The sequence below is a fragment of the Theropithecus gelada genome, chromosome 7a (genome assembly GCF_003255815.1).
Source record: "Theropithecus gelada isolate Dixy chromosome 7a, Tgel_1.0, whole genome shotgun sequence".
Taxonomy (NCBI): domain Eukaryota; kingdom Metazoa; phylum Chordata; class Mammalia; order Primates; family Cercopithecidae; genus Theropithecus; species Theropithecus gelada.
The window spans coordinates 11882230-11897056 of record NC_037674.1 but is presented as its reverse complement, the minus strand read 5'-3'; positions in this window follow the sequence as shown (position 1 = coordinate 11897056).

Here is a 14827-nt window from a genome sequence, read left to right as displayed (position 1 = left end):
GTAGAAATGATGTAATGGGCCCTCTGGAGCAAGGTGGAGATTTCTGTGACTGATGGATAGCTTTTCTGGGCATTCCATTTGCAGAGCTATGATTGAAATCATGTCAGTGAGCCTCCTACCACATGTACATTCTGTCAGTCATCATGTTGACAGAGGGGCCAGCATGCATTTTTTTTTCAGCATGACTACTAGTTGTATCTGAACATTCAGATTCATTACAGCCCTTGATGCAGGGAGCAAATGTTCTGCATTGCCCAGAGGACAGTCACACTGGATGCCAATCTTCGTGCCAGAAGAGCTTGGGTTTCCATTTCACTTTCAAACAACAGTAAAAGGTTTAAATTGGTACCGGGATGAAAGGGATTTAAGGTAATGGTGTGGGCAGGGAGCACAGAGGTGGGGGTTTAAGGAACACTTAAGCTCTATGCATACAAATCTACTTGTAAAAAACAACATGTTGAATTATTTCTATAGATAGGAATTTTTAAACATGATATAAATTCTACTTAAGAGGCAAAGACCAATGTAACTCACTTGTACCAGCTCCTCTTAAGAAAATATGGACATTCACTTGCTGGGTGCGGTGGCTCACGCCTATAATCCCAGCACGTTGGGAAGTCAAGGTGGGCGGATCACGAAGTCGGGAGTTCGAGACCAGCCTGTTCAATATGGTGAAATCCTGTCTCTACTAAAAATACAAAAATTAGCCTGGCATGGTGGTGTGTGCCTGTAGTCCCGGCTACTTGGGAGGTTGAGGCGAAGAATCGCTTGAACCTGGAAGGCAGAGGTTGCAATGAGGCGAGAGCATGCCACTACACTCCAGCCTCCAGTCTGGGAGACAGAGTGAGACTCCGTCAAGAAAGAAAGAAAGGAAGGAAGGAAGAAAGGAAGGAAGGAAGGAAAGAAGGAAGGAAGGAAGGAAGGAAGGAAGGAAGGAAGGAAGGAAGGAGGAAGGAAGGAAGGAAGGAAGGAAGGAAGGAAGGAAGGAAGGAAGGAAGGGGAAAGAGAGAGAGAGGGAGGGAGGGAGGGAGGGAGGGAAGAAGGGAGGGAGGGAGGAAGGAAGGAAGGAGAAGAAAATATGGACATTCACAAAAACTCACTTATGCGCAGATATTTACTGAGAGCTACCATGTACCAGACACTGCTCTAGGTCACGTGCATAAGCAATATATGGAACTGTCAAAGTCTCTGACCTCAAAGTTTATATCCTTCAATAAATTAGATTTACTTTATCAAATGATTATTTCATATTCCAGTTTAAAGCAAGCTAAAGAGCCATGACGATAAGATGTAATACCTGGTCCTAGACTGGATTCCGTATTGAACAGGAAAAAGTGCTATAAAGGATATTATTGGATGAACTGTCAAAATTGGAATGCAAATGATAGATTGGATTATAAAATATTGTTTAATATATATATTATGTAAATAATCTCTCCTATTATTAGGAAATACACACAGAAGTGTTAGAGGTGAAGACCCATGATGTATTTATAAGTTATCCTAAATGGTTAAAAAAAAAAAAAAGAATCAAGATCAGTGAGAGAGCTGGGCATGTTGGTGCACACTTGTGATCCCAGCTATTCAAGAGGCTTATGTGGGAGGATTGCTTGAGCACAGGAGTTGTGGGCTGTCGTGTACTATGCCAATTGAGTGTCTTCCCTAAATTAGGCATCAGTGTGGTGAACAACCTAGAGTAGGGGACCACCAGGTGAGGACAGGTGAAATGGCCTAGGTCAGAAATGGAGCAGGTCGAAACTCCTCTGTGTCTGGGCAACATAGCAGTGAGACCCCATCTCTACAAATTAAAGAAAAAAAAAGAATTATAAATAAAATGTTGTAAGATGTCAACAACAGGTAAAATTTTCCACTCTTTATTGTATACAATTTTTTTGTAACATTTTGGTAAGTTTGAAATTATTTCCAAATAAAAAAAATTTTTTTGTTGTTATTGTTGTTGTTGTTATTGTTTTTTCTTGTTTATTCTTGTTTATTCTTGTTTTTTCTTGTCTGTATTTCCACATCTCCAACAGGGAGTCTGGACACAAATTGAACATACTCGTGAAATCAACACCCAGATGAAGAGGTAGACCAGTATCTCAGGATGGCCCATCCCAGTATCCTTCCCACCGTTAACCATTCCCCCGACTTCTAATACAGTGGATCAGTTTTGCTTATTTCTGTACTTTTTCTATGAATAGAATCATACAGTGAGTACTCCCGTGGCGAGGATTCTGACCTCTTTTGCTCGACATCATATCTGTGAAATTTATCCATGTTGCTGTGCATAGCAATATTTTCATTCATATTTGTTGCTGCACAGTGGTATTTGACCCTGTGACTTTACCACAACTTCAACTGTGGATGGACGTTTGGGTTGTTTCAAGTTTGAGGCTACAGTCAGTGGTTACCAACATTCTTGCCCATGTCTCAGTGGACATAGCTCTTGTTTCTGTGGTGTACACACCCAGGAGTGGAATTGCTGGATCACAGTTTATGTGTATGCTCAGCTTTTGGTAGATACTGCCAGTTTTCCAACAGTGTCACACCAGCTTAGTCCATTCAGGCTATAACAAAACACCTTAGCCTGGGTATTTTGTAAACAACAAGAAATTATTTCTCACAGTTCTAGAGGCTGGAAAGTCCAAGATCAGGATGCCAGAAGATCCAGTGTCCAGGAAGGGCTCTCTGCTTCAGGCACACGGTGCCTTCTCACTGCATCCTCACATGGTAGAAGAGACAGAAGGGCTCCCTCAAGCCTCTTTTATAAGGTGCTAATCCCCTTCACCCTGAGTTAACTTTTCTCTATTATCTCCTAGTTATTGGCACTTGATTTTCATTTTTTAATTCATTTATCACTCTCATTGCAGTCTAGTGGCTAGAGTGTGTGCATGATCTCTTGTTTGTTTTTCTTAGCATCTGTCTCTCATCAGGCACACGGTTAGTGTTCAAGACATGTTTGTTGAATAGGCAAGTGCATGATGCTAAAGGCATACATTGGTGTCTTAGAGGTTACATGTGAAGTTTAGATTTTATGCCAAGGCAACAGGAATCTATCAGAGATTTTACACAAAGGAATGCCATGATTAGATCTGTGTTTTAGGAAGATAACTGATAGCAGTGTACATGCATTAAAAGAGTGGTGAGGCCAGGCGCAGTGGCTCATGCCTGTAATCCCAGCACTTCGGGAGGCTGAGTTGGGCAGATCACAAGGTCAAGAGATCAAGACCATCCTGGCTAACACAGTGAAACCCCTTCTCTACTAAAAATACAAAAAAAAAAAAAAAGATTAGCGGGGGGTGGTGGCAGGCACCTGTAGTCCCAGCTACCTGGGAGGCTGAGGCAGGAGAATGGCATGAATCCAGGAGGCGGAGCTTGCAGTGAGCTAAGACTGCAACGCTGCACTCCAGCCTGGGCAACAGAGTGAGACTCCATCTCAAAAAATGTAAAAAATGTAAATGGGCTAAATGCCCCAATTAAAAGACACAGACTGGCAACTTGGATAAACAATCAAGACCCATCAGTATGCTGTATTTAGGAGACCTATCTCACATGCAGAGACACACATAGGCTCAAAATACAGGGATGGAGGAAGATCTACCAAGCAAATGGAAAGCAAAAAAAAAAAAAAAAAAAAAGCAAGGGTTGCAATCCTAGTCTCTGATAAAACACACTTTAAACCAACAAAGATCAAAAGAGACAAAGAAGGCCATTACATAATGGTAAAGGGATCAATGCAACAAGAAGATCTAACTATCCTAAATATATATGCAGCCAATACAGGAGCACCCAGATTCATAAAGCAAGTTCTTAGAGACCTACAAAGAGACTTAGACTCCCAAACAATAATAATGGGAGACTTTAACACCCCACTGTCAACATTAGACAGATCAATGAGACAGAAAGTTAACAAGGATATCCAGGAATTGAACTCAACTCTGTACCAAGCGGACCTAATAGACATCTACAGAACTCTCCACCCCAAATCAACAGAATATACATTCTTCTCAGCACCATATCACACTTATTCCAAAATTGACCACATAGTTGAAAGTAAAGCACTCCTTAGGAAACAGCATGGTACCAGTACCAAAACAGATACAGACCAATGGAACAGAATAGAGCCCTCAGAAATAATATGACACATCTACAACCATCTGATCTTTGACAAATCTGCCAAAAACAAGAAACAGGGAAAGGATTTCCTATTTAATAAATGGTGCTGGGAAAACTGGCTAGCCATATGTAGAAAGCTGAAACTGGATCCCTTCCTTATACATTATACAAAAATTACTTCTGGATGGATTAAAGACTTAAATGTTAGACCTAAAACCATAAAAACCCTAGAAGAAAACCTAGGCAATACCATTCAGGCCATAGGCATGGGCAAGGATTTCATGACTAAAACACCAAAAGCAATGACAACAAAAGCCAAAATTGACAAATGGGATCTAATTAAACTAGAGAGCTTCTGCACAGCAAAAGAAACTACCATCAGAGTGAACAGGCAACCTACAGAATGGGAGAAAATGTTTACAATCTACCCATCTGACAAAGGGCTAATATCCAGAATCTGCAAATAAACAAATTTACAAGAAAAAAAATCAAACAACCCCATCAAAAAGTGGGAAAAGGGTATGAACAGACACTTCTCAAAAGAAGACATTTATGCAGCCAACAGACACATGAAAAAATGCTCATCGTCACTGGCCATCAGAGAAATGCAAATCAAAACCACTATGAGATACCATCTCATACCAGTTAGAATGGCGATCATTAAAAACTCAGGAAACAACAGGTGCTGGAGAGGATGTGGAGAAATAGGAAAGCTTTTACACTGTTGGTGGAACTGTAAACTAGTTCACCCATTGTGGAAGACAGTGTGGGGATTCCTCAAGGATCTAGAACTAGAAATACCATTTGACCCAGCCATCCCATTACTGGGCATATACCCAAAGGATATAAATCATCCTGTTATAAAGACACATGCACATGTATGTTTATTGTGCCACTATTCACAATAGCAAAGACTTGGAACCAACCCAAATGTCCACCAATGATAGACTGGATTAAGAAAATGTGGCATATATACACCATGGAATACTATGCAGCCATAAAAAGGATGAGTTCATGTCCTTTGTAGGGACATGGATGCAGCTGGAAACCATCATTCTGAGCAAACTATTGCAAGGACAGAAAACCAAACACCGCATGTTGTCACTCATAGGTGGGAATTGAACAACGAGAACACCTGGACACAGGGTGGGGAATGTCACACACCGGGGCCTGTTGTAGGGTGGAGGAAGCGGGGACGGATAGCATTAGGAGATATACCTAATGTAAATAATGAGTTAACGGGTGCAGCACACCAACATGGAACATGTATACATATGTAACAAACCTGCATGGTGTGCACATGTACCCTAGAACTTAAAGTGTGTGTGTATATATATATATATATATATACACACACACATATATATATATACACACACACACAAAAGACTGGTGAGAAGAACAGTTACAGGGAATTGAGTTGGGAAATCATTGCAGAAGTCTAGGAAAGGGATCATAAGTATACTGATTAGAGGAATGGAATTGGAAAAGAGAGCTCAGAATTCAAAAAAAGTTTCTATGAAAAATTACTTGTCAGACTTCAATGAGAGAGCTACCGGAGAAGGAAAGTCAAGGACATTCCACGGTCTTTGGATCGGGAGAAAATAGTTGCATCACTAAACGAAAAAGTTTCTATAAGAAAAACAGAAGAAGTAGGCAAATTAATTTTAAGGCCCATAGGTGTAATGCAAATATATTGGAGATGAAAATGAAAATATTGGTCAAGATTTCAGAAGAGCAGTTAAAACTAGAGATATAGTATCTGTGCTAGATATTTTCCATTTGTCCCTCTCCATACTTTCCAATCTTCTTTGTACCCTAGGATCCTTACTTATTTTGGTTTCATCACTGTATGTTGGCTTCCAGTGGGTTTAGGCAATGGGAGGCACCAGCAAAAGTTCAAAGGGCTGAAAGAGAGTAAGTTTTAGATATTTATTTTATGACTCCTTCCCTTTCAGATCCCCACAGTCTAGTTAATCCCTCTTCCAAAGGGTGCAACTCTTTCCCAGTGATCCCTATTAGGAAGCCACTCTCTAGATTCCAAAAATGACTTTCTTCCCTTATCCCCTTAGGCCTTGGGGCAATAAGACCTAGGGTACTGAACATTCCTTTCTGGTTTCCCTTGGAAATAGTAAATAGTTGCTTTATTAAAACCTTCTCAATTACCCCATTTGAGAGTGCCATCTGTTTCCTGCTGAGACCCTGATGATTGATACATACAGATGGTACCTGGAGTTCTTGGAGACAGAAATTACCCAAGGAAAGCAGGTAGAGTAAGAAGAGTCCATGCAGGAAAACAAAAATAAATTTAAATTTCTCACTCAAGACATTTTCAGATAAATTAATTTGAGAGGAAACAAAGAAAACAGAGCTAAGGAGGAAAAGGGTTTCAGGAGGAGTCAACTCTGTTGAGACGCCCTTGCTCCTTCTGACAGCATCTGCTCATTTTCCAAGTTTCAGTTTTGACAATGTCCCCTTTTCTATGCCCAAACCTCCACCATTAGTTAACTTTTCCCTATTATCTCCTAGTTATTGCCATTTTATTTTAGTTTTTTGTTTTGTTCATTTATCAAAATGGTTTCAGGGGGAGTCAACAGTTTCAAATGCGGTGCGAAATCTGCCAGAATAAAAATTGAAGTAGATCCTTGGCCTTGGTACTTAGGATGTTGGGATGCCATTGGTGACTTGTATCAAGAGGAGTTTGGGATAATGGTATAATGTGCTGTGGCAGGAATGAGAATTTTTAAAAAGGAGATAAAAGTAAATACTATTTAAAAGTTTGGAGTTTGGAGAAGGACAAGATAGGGTGGTACTGTGATGAAGAATAGTGTAAAAAACTTTTTTTTTAAATGAGGAGAAAATATGCTTGTTTAAAGGCTACAGAGAAAAAAGTCATGGAGAGAGTGAGATTAAAGGTACAGGACAAGAGGAAATGGAAGGTGTATCAGTCAGCTAATGCTGTTATAACCAGTTACCTTAGACTGGGAGATCTAAACAACAAATATTTATTTTTCACATTACTGGAGGCTGAGAAGTCCAGAATCAAGGTGGTGGTAGATCTAGGGAGGTGAGGGCCCACTTCTTGGTTTGCAGATGACCATCTTCTCATTGTACCCTGACATGGCAGAGAGGAAATAGAGAAAGGGAGTTCTCCCGTTTCTTCTTACAAGGTGTATTAGTCTGTTCTCACACTGCTATGAAGAAATACCTGAGACTGGGTAATTTATAGATAAAAGAGGTTTAATTGGCTCACAGTTTCACGGGGTGCGCAGGAAGCATGGTTGGGGAGGCCTCAGGAAATTTACGATCATGGCAGAAGGTGAAGGAGAGGCAAGCACGTCTTACATGGCTGGAACAGGAGAAAGAAAGAGAAAGGGGAGTTGCTGCACACTATTAAACAACTAGATCTTGTGAGAACTTACTATCAGGAGAACAGCAAAGGGAAAGTCTGTCCTTATGATCCAATCACCTCCCACCAGACCCCTCTTCCAACATTAGTGATTACAATTCAAAATTAAATTTGGGTGAGGACACAAATCCAAACCATATCAGAAAGGCACAAGTCCTATTCATGACGGCTTCACCCTTAGAACTTAATTACTTCCAAAAGACTTTACCTCCTAATACCATCACATTGAGAGTTAGGATTTCAACACATGAATTTGGGGTGGTACACGCAGTTCCTAACACATGAATAAGTTCATGGAGGAGGAAAGATGAGAGGAAAAGCTTTCATACACTTTCCCTCAAATGCCAATTAAGGATGTAAAAATGAGACGAGCCTCCTATCTTTATAGCATCCTGCATACATCACTAATATAGGGATTGCTTCTTCTACTTTGCAATGATTTGTTTCCATTTTTATCTTCCTCTGTTAGGTCCTCGAGGATAGGGTTTGTATCTTACTCTCTGTATCCTCAGTGTATTAGACTGTTCTCACACTGCCAAAAAAGACATACCCAAGACTGGGTAATTTATAAAGGAAAGAAGTTTAATTGATTCACAGTTGTGCATGCTGAGGAGGTCTCAGGAAACTTACAATCATGGTGGAAGTCACCTCTTCACAGGGCAGCAGGAGAGAGAATGAGTGCCAAATGAAGGGGGAAGCTACTTATAAAACCATCAAATCTTGTGAGAACTAACTCACTATTATGAGAACAGCATGGGGGAAACTGGACTTATGAATCAGTTATCTCCACCTGGTCCCACCCTTGACATGTGGGGATTATGGAAACTACAATTCAAGATGAGACTTGGGTGGGGACACAGCCAAACCATATCATTCCACCCCAGCCCCTCCCAAACCTCATGTCCTCACATTTCAAAACACAATCATGCCTTTCCAACAGTCCCCAAAGTCTTAATTCATTCCAGCATTAACTCAAAAGTCCAAGTCCAAAGTGTTGTCTGAGAGAAGTCAAATCCCTTCTGCCTATGAGCCTGTAAAATCAAAAGCAGGTTAGTTACTTCCTAGATACAATGGGGGTACAGGCATTGCTTAACTACACCCATTCCAAATGGGAGAAATTGGCCAAAACAAAGGGGCTACAGGCCCCATGCAAGTCCGAAATCCAACAGGGCAGTCATTAAACCTTAAAATTCCAAAATGATCTCCTTTGATTCCATGTTTCATATCCAAGTCACGCTGATGCAAGAAGTGGGCTCTCACAGCCTTGAACAGCTCTGCGCTTGTGGCTTTGCAAGGTACAACCGTCTCCTGGCTGTTTTCATGGGCTGGCATTGGGTGTCTGTGGTTTTTCCAGGTACATTGTGTAAGCTATTGGTGGATCTATCATTCTGGGGTCTGAAGGATGGTTGCACTCTTCTCACAGCTCCACTAGGCAGTGCTGCAGTGGGGACTCTGTATAGGGTCTCTGACCCCACATTTCCCTTCTGCACTGCTCTAGCAGAGGTTCTCCATGAGGGCTCTGGCCCTGCAGCAAACTTCTGCCTTGACATCCAGGCATTTCCATACAACCTCTGAAATCTAGCAGAGGTCCCTAAACCTCTTGTCTTCTGTGCACCCACAAGACCAACACCACATGGGAGTTGCCAAGGCTGGGGGCTTGCACCCTCTGAAGCAATGTCCTGAGCTCTACCTTGGCTCCTTTTAGCCATGGTTGGAGCGGCTGGAACAGACTGGCCCAGGAAACCATTTTTCCATCCTAGGCCTCTGCACCTATGATGCGAGAAGCTGTCATGAAGGTCTCTGACAGGCCTTGGAGACATTTTTCCTATTGTCTTGGTGATTAGCATCGGGCTCCTCATTGCTTATGCAAATTTCTGCAGCTGGCTTAAATATCTCCCTGGAAAATGGGTTTTTCTTTTTTATCACATCATCAGGCTGCAAATTTTCCAAACTTTTATGCTCTGCTTCCTCTTGAATGCCTTGCTGCTTAGAAATTTCTTCCACCAGATATGCCAAATCATCTCTTTCAAGTTCAAAGTTCCATAGATCTCTAGGGCAGGGGCAAAAAGCTACCAGTCTCTTTGTTAAAGCACAGAAAGAGTCACCTTTGCTCCGGTTCCCAACGAGTTCCTCATCTCCATCTAAGACCACCTCATCCTGAACTTCATTGTCCGTATTACTATCAGCATTTTGGTCAGAGCCATTCAACAAGTCCCTAGGAAGTTCCAAACTTTCCCACATTTTTCTGTCTTTTTCTGAGCCCTCCGAAGTGTTCCAACCTCTGCCTGTTACCCAGTTCCAAAGTTCTTCCACATTTTTGGGTATCCTTATAGCAGCACCCCACTCAGTACCAATTTATTAGTACCAACAATTTATTAGTACCAACAGTACCAATTTATTAGTCTGTTCTCTCACTGTTAATAAAGATATACCCAAGACTGGGTAATTTATAAAGGAAAGACGTTTCATTGACTCCCATTTCAGTATGGCTGGTGAGGCTTCAGGAAACTTACAATCATGGTGGATGGCACCTTTTCACAGGGCAGCAGGAGACAGAATGAATGTTGAGTGAAGGGGGAAGCCTCTTATAAAACCATCAGATCTCATGAGAACTAACTCACTATCATGAGAACAGCATGGGGGAAATACCCCATGTGTCAATTTTCTCCACCTGGTTCACCCTTGACACACGGGGATTACAGGAGCTACAATTCAAGATGAGATTTGGGTGGGGACTTAGCCAAACCATATCACTTAGTGCCTAGGATACGAGTGATACTTAACTTTTTTTTTTTTGAAAAGTTGAAGATTTGACAATATCTTAGAGTAGTTGACAGATATAATAAGAGATTGTTTTATTTCTCTGAGAAATAGTAGGTTCAGTCTTCCTTTAGCTAACATAAAGAAAGATAAAAAGCTTGAGAGAAGAAGCCACAGTTTAAAACCACTGCAGCCAGGAGTGTTCTGATTTTACTCAGTAAGCAAACTTGGATATTAGTTTCATTTCTCATGTCTTGCCTACAAAGAAGAAAAATAATTAATGAGCTGATAGGAGAATTCCAGTCATGTTTGTTTCTTGCTTGCGAACTTTTAGTTTTGATTAAGATGAATAAGTTTCTCTGAGCCTTATCAATTTGGGTGATGGTTAAAATCACATTCTAAAAACTCTGAAACCCTTCGTTGAGCCAGAGACACACTAGAACGTCCTGCTGCTCTGACCCTTGCCCTGACAGCTGGTGGACCTCTCTTCAGAGTTCTCCTCTCCACTTGCAGCATCATGGACTTCAGTTTGTTTTGGGTATCCAGGTAGTATGTATACTGTATGACAATGAGATCAATTTTCATATGTGGCCAATTGAATCAGTCTCTTTCCATGGCAGTGAAATCTTATAAAATCACCTTCTTTATTGCCAGAGGGAAGCACGGAATTTTAACGTAATCTGTGTGTGTGTGTATATATATACACACACACATATATATACATATATATACACACATATATACACACATATATACATATATACACATATATACATATATATATGTATATATACCTATATATACGTATATATATGCAATTTATTTCTCAGTTGTATCCAAAGAAGATTTGAAGTGTCTACTTTTGAAGTATTTTAAAATTTGAAGTATTTTATTTTGAAGTATTTTATTTTAAATTTGAAGTGTCTACTTTCGAAGTATTTTAAAATTTGAAGTATTTTATTTTACCTGTCTCTTTCTTTGTATGGGCAAAAATTAGATCTTTAGAGATTATTAAAGCTACGTCAAGGACAGGCAACATAATACAGTGGTGAAGAACACTGATGCCAGATCCTTTTCAAATCTCGTATCCATTCAGATCCTGGCTCTACCATTTAAAAGCTATATGGGCTTTGGTAAACTACTTAACTCCCCTGGGCCACAGTGTCCAGCTCCAGCTGTAAAATGAGATAATAGTATCTGCTTCATAGATTATCATGAGGATTAAAAACCAGCATATGGAAGGTACTTCAATTAGTAACTGGAACGTGGCTACATGCTGAAACTATTATCCTACTATTTCTTTTTTTCTTTCTTTCTTTTTTTTTTGAGATGGAGTCTTGTTTGTCACCCAGGCTGGAGTGCAGTGTTATGATCTCAGCTCTCTGCAAACTTCGCCTCCTGGGTTCAAGCCATTCTCCTGCCTCAGCCTCCCCAGTAGCTGGGATTACTGGTGTGCACCACCACGCCCACCTAATTTTTGTATTTTTAGTAGAGACGGGGTTTCACCATATTGGTCAGGCTGGTCTCGAACTCCTGACCTCGTAATTTGCCCGCCTTGGCTCCCAAAGTGCTGAGATTATAAGCATGAGGCACCGCACCCAGCCTATCTTACTATTTCTTTATAATAACTTCCTGTAAAGAATTACTTATATTATTACTTATATTTATTACTTATATTTATTATGTATTCATAATAAAGCACAACAAAATGACCTAGAAAGATGTCATTCGATTATCCAATGAGCCAAGGTACCCATTTAATAATATAGTTAACATATATTATGTACTTTGTCTTTAGGCTGTGCTAAGTGCTTTATACATGTCATCGCTGAAAATTTTGGCAGGAGAAACAGGCTGAGAGAAGATTATCAACTTGCCCAACATCAAACAGTTGGTTAAGTGAGATGTGAACGAGGTATTTTGGCTCCAAATCTACATGCTTAACCACAAAACTTCATTGCCTTTTCTTCACACAACTATTTTCTTCATTGGGCAAAAATATTAGTCAATATATGATTAGGCTTAGTTAAATCTTACAAACAAATCTAACAACACTTTTAGTGGGAAATGCTACAGAATTGTGATTTCTTCTCTCAGAACTGTCATACTTTATCTGAGGAATATTAGCATATTTTATCAGATTAACATGATTTAGGATTCAAATGTTTGAAGAACTGCTCCTTAGCTTTCACTTTAGAATACACACAGCTACCTGAACGTTTGAAAGATCCAGTTAGAAACCCAATCCCCTTTTTTGCCATGAATGAAGAATACCTACCAATACAATGTATATGAATTAATTTTTAAAAGTAGAGATTTGCAGAGTGGTCATAAAGACTTCCACCAGTTAGAAATTTTCAACTCAAGAAGATATTAGATTCAGAAAATTTCAAACGGAATTCGTTTGCTCATGCTTAATAAAAGGAGGGAAAATAAACCCAGATGTTCTCATTTCTCCATATCTGTAATGTGACTTCCCTTTAAAAGAAATTCATGCTTTCATAAGTCATATTGCATCTAGGTAATTTTGCTTTAGATACATTGTTTATTATGAAGAAACAGGTATATTTTTCCTCAAATTCCACTTTGTAAAAGAAAAATACTTCAGGTAAAAATTGTATATTTAATATATATAAATCATTTTTCAGGTTTCCAGCTAATAGCTTACTCCAGAAAATGGCAAAACATACATAACAATGTGGATATTGGTAGTTTCTGATACCCAGTTCTGGTTATAAGTCACCATATTTACCTTTATAAAAATTTCTTGCGATAATATGAATTTTGGAATAAAACATCTCACAAATCCCAAATTAGAAAAGTTGTTTATATCAGAATACAGTAGGTGTAAAGTGGATAGATTATAGCCCAAAATTGTAAATGAATTTTCTCTTGACTTAATATATAGGACCTTCTTCATGTATTAATTGAGTGTTTTTAAAATAAGCCATTATATTTTTTTGCCTATGGAGGCTGATTAATATAGTGGTTGAGAGCTAGTAAACTGACTGTTCAGAAAAAACAACCCTGATTTGTAGTATTTGCCCATTTCCACTATGTAAATACATAATATTTTCACCATAGCCAATTTCAGTCTGCCAACATAAAGTTACTGAACTTGAAGTTGGGAAAAGATGCAGGCAATTAGCTTTCAAGCTTGTAGGATTCAGCTCCTGCATACCACCGTTGAGATTCCAGGCTCAAAGCTGGCAAAACCTAAGCTTACCTTCTAGTTCTGCTACATGCTAGATGTATGAATTTACTTAATCATTTCATGCTCCAATTTTGCCAGATATAATATAAAAGCAGGATAATACTTGTACCTATCTTACAAAGTTCTGTAGTGATCAGATGAGATAATATCTGCAAAGGACTTAGCAGAGGACTTGGCATACAGAATGTGATTTATATATGTTAACTGCCCCATTCCCTGGCAACCACTAATTTACTTTCTGTTTCTATATATTTGCCTCCTCTGGGCATTGCATGTAAATGAATTTATACAATATGTAACCTTCTGCGTCTGACTTTTTTCATTTAGCATAATGTTTTCAAGGTGCATCCATATTGTAGCCTGTATCATTATGCACTCCTTTTCATAAATGAGTAGTATTCTACTGTATGGATATATCACATTTTAAAAATCCATGTATCAGTTGATGAACATTTGGTTTGTTTCCATTCCATTATTTGATTATTATGAACATATTGCTGAAAGACTTAATATTGTTAAGATGGCAATACTACCCAAATCTATAGACTCAATGCAATCTCTATTAATGCAATCTATACATCTATAGTCAATTGATTGTTGACAATGGTACCAAGACTATTCAATGGGAAAAAAATAGTCACACTCATGTGCAAGTTTTTGTGCAAACATATGTTTTCAGTCCTTTTGGGTACATGCATAAGAGTGGAATTTCTCACCAGCAATGTATGCAGGTTCCAATTTCTTCATATCCTCACCAACAGTTATTAATTTCTATTTGTAAAATTATAGCCAATTTAGTGTATGTTTTATTAAGTGTAGATATTGTTAAGTGTATGTTTTATTAGTGTATATTTCATTGTGGTTTTGATCTTCATTTCCCTAAGGAGTAATGATGTCAATAACCTGTTCATGCATTTATTTGCCATTTGTGTATCTTTTTTGGAGAAATAGCTGTTTGTCCAAAATATCCTTTGTTGCCCAGGCTGGAGTGCAATGGCACAATCTCGGATCACTGTAACCTCCATCTCCCAGGTTCAAGCAATTCTCCTGTCTCAGTCTCCCAAGTAGCTGGGATTACAGGCATGTGCCACCATACTCAGCTAATTTTTTGTATTTAGTAGAGATGGGGATTCACCATGTTGGTCAGGCTGGTCTCAAACTTGACCTCAGGTGATCCATCCACCTGCCTCCTAAAGTGCTGGTATTACAGGCATAAGCCACCGCACCTGGCTGTCCTTTTTCCAGTTTTTAATTAGATTGCCTTTTCATTGTTCTTTTTTGTCTGTTTTTATTTCACTTGTTTTTAAATACTCCTGAGGAATTTTTAT